Genomic DNA, 12,842 nt, shown 5'->3' on the forward strand with positions numbered 1-12,842 from the left:
CTACATCAAGTTGATGCATTCCAGCTTCAAGCATCCTCATCGCCCGCTACATCTCATTACCTGCCAAATGACATCTAGGCATGTTTAAACACTGCTAAAAAACACTGCTAAACATAGTTTAAAGTAAGAGAGAAATAGTTAAGTATAAAAAAATTCTTAGTTAAAGTCCTAAATATCCCTAGGTTTTAAGCACGTGTGTATTATATACAAGATTCATATTATATAATTATAATATGAATCTTGAAATTATGAAATAATTGACTAACATAAATTAGGATTCAATCTATTTATAGGTAACTTAATTTTATTTGATTGGTTTATAATTGCTTCTATTGACGTATTTTATTATGTATTAAATTATGTCTATGTAAAATCAGAGATTTCAGAAGTAAACTAAAACTAAGAAGATAGGATAGAATCTATCAAGGATATAATTCAATAACACTACAAATGCATTCGGAAAGTACTGTAACGATTTTGTAAACACCCATAAACCAGCTGATTCTCCGTCTTTCTGGAATGACACAAGTGATCGATGACACGATGCACGGCGTCTCGAAGGTTGACAAGAAATTCTTCCAAAAACTCGAGAAGAGCGTTCCGCCAAGTATATAAGAAGGCGCATCCCCGATAGAAGCCAGTTGTCAGTTGATACTTCAGTACAGTAAACTTCGGAATATTGGCGCGAAATTTAAACAGTTGTAAATAAATAGAGTAAAAATAAATATTTCTAGTAAACGCTACAGTATTTTAGATATTAAAGGGCCCGCAAGAAGTCCTGATCTTACACCCCTAGGCTACTTTTTCTAGTGACATTTAAAAATGGGGTCCAGTAAAGTTAAAGGGACGTCTTAAAATCGATTTTTTTTTTAAATTTTTACATACATATTGAGTGTGGTCAAAATATTGATAAAAAAGTGAGGATGATTGGAAAAAATCAAAACTTTGGAAATTATGAAGGTTTTTCTACATAAGTTAAATACGTATGTATTGCCAGCTTGCACAAGATTTTTAAACTCTTGATTTTGCTATAATTAAGAATATATATATTGGGGCAATTTTAGAACTTGGGGGCTATAATTGTAAATTTATAGCATTTTTTATCGCTTTGTACCCCTTTACTTACTTTAATTACATATTTTGTAATTTACACATATGAAAAATAAAACAATAACCTTATTGACAAAAAGGGCAGTGGCTTCACTATGTCCGGAGTAGTATTTTTTGGTTTTGTCTGGAAAACTTTTTAGTTGGATGGGTTGGCTGTGGACTCAATTTTAGATAATATAGGCTTAATATAGTTAGATTTTACATTGCATGAATAAAACACATTTATCAGGATTTAAAACATACGTATTATTTATTTAAATTATTTGATATTTTATGCAATTTAATATATTATAAGTATACATTTTGAAAAAAAAATTATTTAAGTTATTTAATTATTAATAGGTAAATAATACCGATGAGGTTTAATGTAAATTAACTTATAGTCAAAACAAAAAATATCTTTATTAATAAAACATTGATATAAATAACTAACCGCAATCATAAGAACCTATATCCAAAACTATAATCTAATGATTTAACACGTGGATGTGGATACAAAGGGTGCATGTGTACATGTGGCCTGCAGCCCCGTGTTTGTGCCTATAATTCCTATTTTCTAACTATTATCCCATACCCTAAATAGGGATCAAACGACTACCTAACCCACTATTTAGCGCCAACCCAAGGTTCAATCCCTTTTTGCAATTCCAACTTCACATGTGCGCCAACCACACAGTCCCGCGCATTGTATGCGCACACGGGGCTACCGCCCATATCCGCATATATTATGATTATACAGGGTGGCCATTTGAAAACGAAACAGAGCCTATTTTGGGTCTCTTAGAACATTTGCGAAAAAATCCTCGGACCCGTCAATTTTTGATTCAAGGGAGAACCATTTTTTTGCTAGTTTCGCCCCCCTGAGGGTAAAGCCCTAGCGAGGGTGACAAGAGCCCCCAAAATTTTAAATGGAACGGGGGGTCGAGTGATACTTTATTTTGAAGGTATTTTTATATGGATTATAACCCTAAAGTTTTAAATCGTTACTACTTGCCTAGTCGATACAGGCGCTAATAAAAGTTACAAAAACATGTCAACATTTTTTATGAAAAATTATGCTTATAAATTTAGCAGTTAAATAAATACAAAAAATGTTGTTCTCCTATATTGTGAACCGTACTTTCTGTTGTTTTTTTTTAATACCCGTAGGTATCTATGCCAATTCTGCAAGGGAACTCTTGATTATTGTTGAGACTGTTATTATAGCAGCATTTTGAAGTTTAATAGTGGTTGTCAATTACTGCTGTCAGATCATAGTGTGTCACACAAATAGCTCTGTAAAGTTAGTTAGTTACAACATTGAGTGTGATAATGGTTTATTCACTTGCTGAAAGAGTTGAAATAATTTCTCTTTTCTTTGCGAATAATGAAAATGCTAATAGAACTGCCCAGCTCTTTAACACACTACAACACCCTAATCGACAGGTCCATTGCAAGTACATTTTGGAATTGGTTCAAAAATTTAGGGAAACTGGGTCTGTGGCTAATAAAAAGCGCGAAATGGATAATCCAGTGGTGAATGAAGCTTCAGAAGTAGCTATTTTAGGCCATATTGTGCAAGAGCCTACAATGAGCACAAGGAAGTTATCAACCGTGTCTGGTATTAAGAGAAGCAGCATTCAGAAGATATTAAAAAAAAAACAAGTTTCATCCGTACAAAATGCATCTCGTACAAGAACTAAACGAAGACGATTTTGATAGGCGAGTACAATTTTGTAAAACTATATCTGAACAAGCCGCCAATGATCCACACTTTCTATTTAATGTATGTTTTTCTGACGAATGCTCCTTTTTCCTAAACGGTACTATGAATCGTCACAACTGTCGCTATTGGGCTGATTCAAATCCCAGAATATTTCGTGAGGTGCATACACAACATCCTAAAAAATTAAATGTTTGGGCTGGCATTTTTGGTAAACATATCGTAGGCCCCTTTTTTTTACCTGGCAATTTAACAGGAGAGATGTACCTGGAGTTATTAGAAAATACAATTCATCCAGCATTAGTGGAGATACTAGAAAATAACAACGAGTACTTGGAAAATCGTCTAGTATTTCAGCAAGATGGGGCGCCACCCCACTATGCTGCAAGGGTTCGTCAATATTTGGACCAAACGTTTCCAGGACAATGGATTGGAAGAAGAGAAGCTATTGAATGGCCTCTTCGTTCCCCGGACTTAAGCCCGTTAGATTTTTTTTATGGGGCCATTTAAAAACTAAAATTTATGCTAGTCAGCCAACATCGCTAGACCATTTGCGACAAAGAATAATTGATGAATGTCGTTAAATCATCCCAGGAATTTTGCAAAATGTACGGGAAAGATTTGAACAAAATCTGTATTATTGTATGGAAGTCGAAGGCCAACGTTTTGAACATTTACTTGATTGATTTTATTTTTAAGCTTTTTATTTAAAATTATCCTTTTTAAAATTTTTTTGTAACTTTTATTAGCCCCTGTATCGACTAGGCAAATAATAACGATTTAAAACTTTAAGGTTATAATCCACATAAAAATACTTTCAAAATAAGGTATCACTCGACCCCCCGTTCCATTTAAAATTTTAGGGGCCCTTGTCACCCCCGCTAGGGCTTTGCCCTTAGGGGTTCCCCCTTGAATAAAAAATTGACGGGTTCGAGGATTTTTTCGCAAATGTTCTGAGGGACCCAAAATAGACTCTGTTTCGTTTTCAAATGGCCACCCTGTATAAATAAACAAATACTTACCTATAACGAGACACGACAGAAAATTACGATAATCGTACTAGTACAGTAGCCACTGCCAATAAATAATATTTGTTGACGTAAGTGACATTTAAGTCTTTTTTATTTATGAATTAACCGTATTTACATATTTGATATTCCTGATTTGCGTGTGGAAATTTGTGTTTATAACCTAAAGCAGTGATGAAAATCTTTCTAAGTTACAGAATTTGATAGGGCTTATTACTTAAGGCTTTAAATTAATAGCATATATAATGGTCAACGTTATGGCTAGTCGCAAATAGAGTGCAGTTAAGCCGGGTGTAATTGTGAATTATACGTAAATAGAAAATCCTTCATAATTTTTAAAATTTTGCATTTTTTTACTTCATCCTCACTTTTTTATTAATAAAATGTTCAAACTCAACATTCTATGTAAAAATTTAAAAAAAATCGGTTTTTAGACGTCCCTTTAACTTTACAGGACCCTAAAAATGAAAGTTTCTGCGACAAAGCCGAAAAATATTAGCGTATTATAAGATTGAACTAGAGTAAAATGGGAATTGATAACTCCCGTTATGTTACAAAACGTAGTAAATGCTTTTTACTAAAATTTGGCATATACATACACATTGCATTACATACACCGTTCAAGGAGGCCTGTTTCAACATTTTATTAAATCGGTTTATTGTTTAAATATTTTTTTGTGTTGTTTCTTTTTTTATGGGTCAGTTTACATAATAATTTTTTTAAACATTGCATCCATGAATCTGTTGAAGTATAGCATATATTATATGAAGTTGTGTTTAAATTTTGCGTAAAATCGGAAAATGCTTAAAAAAATATACCATTTTATTTAAAAAAAGGTAACTTTGGTCTTTACTGTTACTGTTGTGATGCCTCTTGTATATGTAAAGTTATGTTCCTAATGTAGATATAAAAGAGATCTATAGTTTTTATTTGGGACACTTCTTGATAAACGGGAGCATTTACGAATTATTAAGATAAAGTATTTTTTTAGCACACAGTATTAACATTATAGACAATTTTAAACGCAAGAGACATTGTTGTTTAACAAAACTATAGTTATAAGGCAGATATAATAAATGGTAAGCGTTAGTTGGATATTTCGCGACGTGTATCATAGATTGCTTGGTTTTAATAGGTTAGAGTATTTGCCAAATGAAATTTAAATACTAATTAATGGCCCCAGGGAAACGACATTGGGCTTCCAGTATGTCAAATATTTATTTGTGATTAACCATAACATTCCACAGGAAAGTTTTAAAAATTTAATACCAGGAATGCCGCGAAGACTTTAAGCGGTCATTGCAGCAAGTCAAAGTCAAAATATACTTTAGTTGCTAAATTTACAAACTTATGCTAAAAGCTGCCTAATCCTAGAATTTATAATACAAGTATTTATTTGGTTATACAGGACAAAAACAGATTACAGAATCGATTTTGATTGTACATAGAAACATATTTTATATAAACAAAGAAAAAACCAAATAATTTTAAATATTAAAATGAATCGTTAAAATACTCTTCAATGCTGTAGTAAGCTTTTGGTAAGATTAATTTCTTTAGTTCTCTCCTAAACTTTTTAAGGTCTGTAACAGTCCTAATCGAAAAAGGAACATGATTAAATATTTTACGACTAATAAATATAAGAGAGTTTCTCGTAAGTGAGGAGGTGGGGATTGGAAGAAATAAGTTGCCCACTTGACGAGTATTATGACTGGTGCAGGATGGTGGACTTACGGACTTGTGTATGAGTGTTGCAGTTTCCAATATAAAGAGTGAGAAAACTGTTAAAATTCTTTCAGCTACAAAAGAGGTTTACAAAAGACTCTCAGACCAACACCACACAGATACCTTAATGCTTTTTTCTGAATAGTAAAAATTATGTTAAGGAGTCCCTTGGAGCACAAACCCCAAAATAGCAACCCATACCGGACATGAGAGTCTATTAAGGCGAAATAAACTGAACGAGCAAACAACCCCCCCAACTCATGCCTGGCAACCCTGACTGCAAAACAACCAGAAGAAAGTTTAGCAGCGAGGCCCACAACGTGGTTGTCAAACCTTAAACTCTCATCAATGAAGAGGCCGAGAAATCGACAATAATCCCTACCATGTAGTGGGCTCTGTTCATCAAACAAAAAACCCTCTACATTACATTTAAAGCCCAGAACAAAAGTCTTATCAACATTGAATACAAGCTGATTGCAGATACACCACTCTTTAATTTTGTGAAGGTCCTCTACTATGAGAGATCTGACTACTTTTTGATCTTTGTTATGCCACAGAATTGTAGTATCATCGGCAAACTGAACCACTAGTCCATGCAGTGATAGAGAGCTTAAGTCATTAACGTATAATAAAAACAAAATAGGACCCAACACTGACCCTTGAGGTACACCACACTTAAGATGTGCTATCCCTGACGAAAATCCAGATGCAACCACCCTCTGTGTGCGGCCAGACAGGTATGACTTCAACAACCCCAAAGCCACTCCCCTAAATCCATAAAAATCAAGCTTTGACAGCAGTATTCCATGATCCACACAATCAAAGGCCTTGGACAGATCACAGAACACCGCTGCTGCAGCCTCCTTGGAGTTCATAGATAGATACACACTCTCCAAGAATCTGAAAATGGCATCCTGCGTGCCCTTAGATGACTGAAATCTATACTGATTAGGGGACAGCACATTGTATTTGGTCAAAAAAGAGACAATTCTCTTTTTTGCAAGCCGCTCAAGAACCTTGGAGAGGGTAGACAAAATTGATATGGGACGGAAGTTAGAAGGTCGGTCCAAGCTACCACCCTTATGAAGAGGGATAATCATAGCTTCCTTTAAACAGGATGGGAACTCGCCCTGAAGAAATGACTGATTGATTGCCCAAACCAAAGCACCCAAAGCGCTCGCAGGCAGAAATAACAGCAGACGTGAAGAGATACCATCAGAACCCGAAGACCTATGATTCTTCAAGCACTGAATTGTTTCAAGGACCTCGGTGGCATCTAGAGGGTGGAAATAGAATGATTGGTTGATAGCATTCCGATTAAGATACTGCAATGGATCGCCGTCACTGGGAACTGCTTCCAGTAACTTCTCAGCAATATTAAAAAAATAGTCATTGAAATCATCGGGCCCCAAGTCCGATTCAACCAACCACCGACGAGAAGACTGCCTAAATTCGTTAATGATTAACCAACTTTCCTTCTGTCTGTTACCGGACGAATCTAAGCGCTCATTCTAATACAGTTTCTTTCTGACTTTTATCAGATGCCTATAAATTTTTCGATAATCCTGAAAATAAGACCTGATGAATTGATTGTTAATAGATTTGCGAAGTCTTGCTAAGCATCGCAAATTTTGGGCAGATGTTTTTAGTCTCGCGGTGATCCATGGTTTTCGTCTCTTGGATTTAAGTCTAACCAAGGGAAAGCAGATATTTATTTTATCACGTAATGTATAATAAAAGGAAGAAAATGGTTGTGTAAACACTCTCCTGGATACATACTGGAACCCCCAATGCGGCGGTCAGATTTGTTTTTAAAGTCTTTAAAATCACCAGGGAATTGGACATACACCCCCTCGTGATCCGATATACCCACTGAGTGCACTGAACAGGTAACACCGTCCAGATTACTGCAGAAATAATCAATAGTGGTCGATGAAGAGGACGAAATACGAGTGGGTGCATTAACATGCATTGTGAGTGCAAATGATTTGAAGATTCCATCAAGAGAAATTCTTTGCGGTAAGGAAACCTCTGAATAATTAATATTAAAATCTCCAGCCAAGATAACACGCGAGTGAATTGGCAGCCGGGACAGAAGACAATCTAACCTGTCAAGAAACAGACTGATATCCCCAGAGGGCGGGCGGTATATACAAATAACGTACATATTAAACAACAAAAACACACCGAACACTCAAAAACCCGTTCAACTGAGGCATCACTAAACTTATCAATGGTACAGAAAAAGTTTTGAAAATGTCTCCTAATTAGAACAGCATTCCCTCCATGCAGAGAGTTCTGTCTATAATAAACTGACAGTGGTACATACTCATCAATACAAGAACATTCATTAGGTCTAAGCCAATGTTCCGTTAATATAACAATGTCAGGAAAATTAAAATTAGCAAGCAGAAGTTGAAGCTCATCCACCTTATTCCGAAGGGATTGAATATTTAATAAAAATGCACTACAATGCTTTAATTTTGATATTGCAGTTGAATGAAGGGGAGCTTCAACCTCTACGGTCTCATCTATAAAGAGGTGGCAATACACTATATTAAGAATTAATTATGGGTCTATTGTTTTATTTTTGTATTAAAATTAAAATTAGTAAGAATCGAGGTTTTTTCCTTGTATTGAATTTAGTTACCTTAATCTGGATTTGTTTAATAGACTAAAATAATTTTTTCTTAATAAATAATGCATAGTTAAGAATGCTTATTATTATTTTTCTAATAATCAGGTGGTGTGATAATTTTATCTAGGAGTATATATATTTTTAATCTCTAGAATAACATTATTTGAGTAAAAATTACTTTTAATAACAAACGATAAAGTAATTTTCGTTTAGAAGTAGACCTAAGTTAATTAGCATTAATATACAAAGACTTCTCTTAAATAATTCCAGATAATTAAATATTTTCTGCTTAAACTTGGATAATGAACCTTTAACTTCAATTACATTTTTACAAATATACATGCAGAAATATGTTTTTTTAACTTTAGAGGTTCAGAAAAAAAATCACATGTAGTTTTATTTCATTCACTATATATAATTGTTTACGTTAAGTTATGACCTATTTCTGTCTTTGAGTAACATATTTATGTTATGCTTTTCATTTCAAAAGCAAATAATTATTTTACCATTACCAGAATATACACATTATCCCAGTAATTAAATTCAGATAACATCAGAGTCATACATTAACTTTTTTACTTCTTTCTATAGTATACATACTTTATTTAAAAGAAGCATAAGATTTTTTAAATAGCGCAAAAGATACGTATTTTGTAGCTTATGAAGCGGAGAATCCAAAATTAGTCACAAGCTTTGATGCGCATTAACATGAGAATTCAAAGGCTTTGCTGCTTATTTTAATAACCATGGTTTTATGTAAAAAAGTATGAATATAGTATTAACATTTTTAAGCAAAATCAAACGAGAACGATGGAAAAAATTATTAAATGATTTTACGTAGAGGTGGTATTTTCAAGAAACTGTAGGTGGTGTTGCTGGTGGTAATTATCGAATGCTTAAAACTCTAAGAAATAAGTAAATATTATAATTTTACAAAATTTCGAGTTGTACTACCAAGATATTTAAATTAATACTTACGCTCTGTTTTTTGTTGAAAAACATTTATTTACCGTTCAACGTCCGTATTTACGTCAACAGAAACATTAAAAAAGCAAAGTACAACATACTTACAAAATGTTGTAATTGACATAACAAAACACTCTTAAAATATTATATTAAAAAATATTATATTTACCAGACCAGTGGCACAACTATCCTGACCTAATATATTGTGTTTAACATATCCAAAGTTTGGATGAAGTCACCAATTTAATAATTGTTACCGTTTGGATGTTTTTTCGAAATACCAGTATAGAACTAATAGGCAGAATTGGTCATTTATTATCAGGCACTGACCTTAGCCAAGGAAGGTACAAGAGTGCTTTCTCATACTATGAAATAGTAGATTTTTTAAATATATTTATTACTATGTCTGATTCGCGTTTAAATATTAAATTAAATTTTTAATAAAAACCCACATTAATATTTTCTTTTCCTATAAAGCTGCAATAGCTGCTGTTTGGGAGCAAAGGCAGTTACTGTACTTAATGACAAAAAAGTGCAGCTTGAAAAATGTCTGTTTTAATTGTTTTTTAAGGGCCCTAATGGAGCTTAAGTGACTTGTTTTTCGTACTTTTTTCTTTTCAATAGCAAGGGTGTTTCTGCAATTTAAAACGTTTAAGAGCCCGATCACGAAGTTTTTGCATTAATTTAATGTTATTGGTAATCCAGAGTGCCACAGGCATATAGAATCGGGCTTAGAAAAACGTGCTCATCATAAATATCTTCAGTCGTTCATCAGTAAAGTAATAATTTTTCAAGATCACTGAAAATATAAATAAATACTATTTTTTAAAGAACTGTTTTTTAATTGTAGGCTTATTTCGGTTTACAAAATACAACTAAATGATCAGAGCCGATTAAATTTACGGTCTCTAACAATAGAGGACACTCAAATTACGAGACAGTTTTACCACTAACCCAAACTTTTTATTTTACTGTCTACACGTATTTCGCTAACGATGTTAGCATCTTTTACTCTAATCTAAAACTTAGAGATTAAAACAAGAGTTTGAATCTTCTCCCGAAGATGCTAGCATCGTTAGCAGGAGTAAATAAAGAATTTTGGTTAGTGGTAAAACTATCTCGTAATTTAAATCGATTAAGGTTGACGATTTTCTTGTTTTAGTTTTGGTAGCAACTATGGGTTATTATTAATATTAAATAAAAGCTTAGAACTTAAATATATAAAAAAAACCAGATAGAGTTAAATATTAATCAAAATTAATTTACTGGACAAAACAACTTGGCAGATCCAACCACGATTCGTAAAAATCATAGTCAAAGGAGCTTAAAATATTATGCTTCAAGATATATACTCCCAAATGATATAAGGATGGTTGAAAGCTTTGACTCTTTCAAACGCAAAACCAAAAAGAGTAGAAAAGTTTTTAGTGATTTAATAAATCTTAAATACCTCCAATGAATGCTTTTATTTTCAAAGTGTTTTTGAAATATCAACTGACATGTGTTACTGTTTTATATTGTACTGATTATACCCTGAAATGAACTTTCTAACGCTAGTCTAACCCTACCCAATAAGGAGGTAATTAACTAAATTTGACATTTCCCCGAATATTAAAAATTAAAAAAATAAAAAAGTTTGATTGGTGACGAAGATAGAGAAAATCATCATTCATATTTTAACTACCCAGAGTTAATAGCAGTTAAAGTAATTAACTACCTGAAAAAAACCAGTCAATACTGTAACTATTTAGAATTTCAGAAAATCTATAAATCAACTGCCTGGAATAAAAATATAAAAAAAAAACATATAAATTAACAATAAATCAATAGTTAAACTGACTTGTGGAAAAAAATTAAGATCTTAAATACTTAGAGCTAAATAATATGAATACAAAAATCGGTCTGAATGTTGTGAGAAAGTATACCGAAAGGGAAAATTTAAACATTGGCCCTCTTAAATCCACAATAGCGTCATTTACTAACAAATGAAAATTAGAAGGCTTAGGATCTCTAACACTGTACGATAGAGAAATTCCTGTGTTAGGAGAAGTTAAATATTTGGGAAAAAATATGGACTCTGGGGTAGAACCAACATTTGAATAAAACAGTCAAGCATTTAGAAGCCATTCTTATGATAAACGAATGCCTGAGTAGATAGGAAACTTATAGTCCAATACTTTTGCAGGTTTCCATTCATTCATATTTATGCACCTCTGATGTCGTGGTCGAAGACAGTGCAAATTACAAGTGGACCGAAACTACAAAGTACAAAAACTAGCATTGCTTGATATGATCAAGGCCTCGAAAGAGATGGACGATCCAGTAGGGATAGAAGCTATACTGAACTTGACATCATTTCATTTGTTTATTAATGGTTAATTCAATAAATTTAAGCATCTTTAACGAATTTAGAAACTAATGTAATTATTAGTATATCCTATAATAAAACAATAAAATACAAGGACATAGCAGTAACAGTATGTTAAAGTAGTTAATTAAAATAAATGAGAATTAAATTTTTAAAAGATAAGACTTAATAAAAATTCCATCTAGAGAAAAAGAAATAGAAAGAATAAATAAAATAAGTTTAAATTTTAATAAGATATAACTGTTAAAATGCATGTTTTGGCTACAGAAGGCTTTATTGGCTAAAAGAGAGTTGTTGATCTTTGTTTTAAATAGCTTAAAAGGTAGATCTCTATAGTTTCAGGCAGGCGACTATAGAAATATACTGTATATATTTCTCTCCAAGCACTGGTAACTCGTAACAAAATATTGTTTATACCTGTTCATGAGCCTGGTATTGGAAAATATGGGTTTTAATATATAGGTGACTTTCAAAGGAAAGACCGCAGGAAGAGTCAAAATCTCTAGGGCAATAAAAGCAGGCCTACAATTAGCCGGGTAGGCAAGACCCGCCACAATCCTAACTGCTTTACGTTGCAAGGAAAATACACTAGGTAACCCCCGAACTGTGTTCCCACACAACAATTGCATCTATGAGAGGGCAGTGATAAGGAATAATAAGAACACGACAAGAATCATTTTCTGAGTTTCGGAGAAATTTAGAAAAAGTTTATTGCATGGGAACCATTGCTCAGCCTTTGACAGCACCTCCCTCCTCATACCCTCTGCCGCTGCACTACTTCCAGCAGAGCCAGCAATTATGATGTAATCAGCGAAAAGGACAAAGTACAATCCAAGGGCGGTCCAGAGTAACTATTTGATATAAATCAAAAACAACAGTGGTCCAAGGACCGATCCTTGTGGCACCCCAAAGCCCAATTGCCTCTCCTCTGAATCGACTTTACCCACCTGGACTCTCTGAAACCTTTACTAAAGTAACTTTTTATAAAAGAAACAATTTTATGTCAAAGCAATAATGACATAGTTTCTCGATGAGGTTGTCGTAGGGAACACAATCGAGGGCTTTACTAAGGTCGCAAAAGCCAGCAGCCAGTGAGTCACATCTCTCAAAAGTATCGTAAATATGTTTTAAAAAATGTAGTATTCCACTGATGTACGCAGGTTTCAGGATGTGACTTCAACAAATTCAAAAAAGATAACGTTATGCAGGGGATTGTTTTCTATTAAATCGCTATTGGATGAAGGCATTTGGTTCTAGACCTCTGGGGAAATAATTAAAAAAAAAAGAATTATCAGGTGGTATAG

The sequence above is a fragment of the Anthonomus grandis genome, chromosome 6 (genome assembly GCF_022605725.1).
Source record: "Anthonomus grandis grandis chromosome 6, icAntGran1.3, whole genome shotgun sequence".
NCBI lineage: Eukaryota > Metazoa > Arthropoda > Insecta > Coleoptera > Curculionidae > Anthonomus > Anthonomus grandis.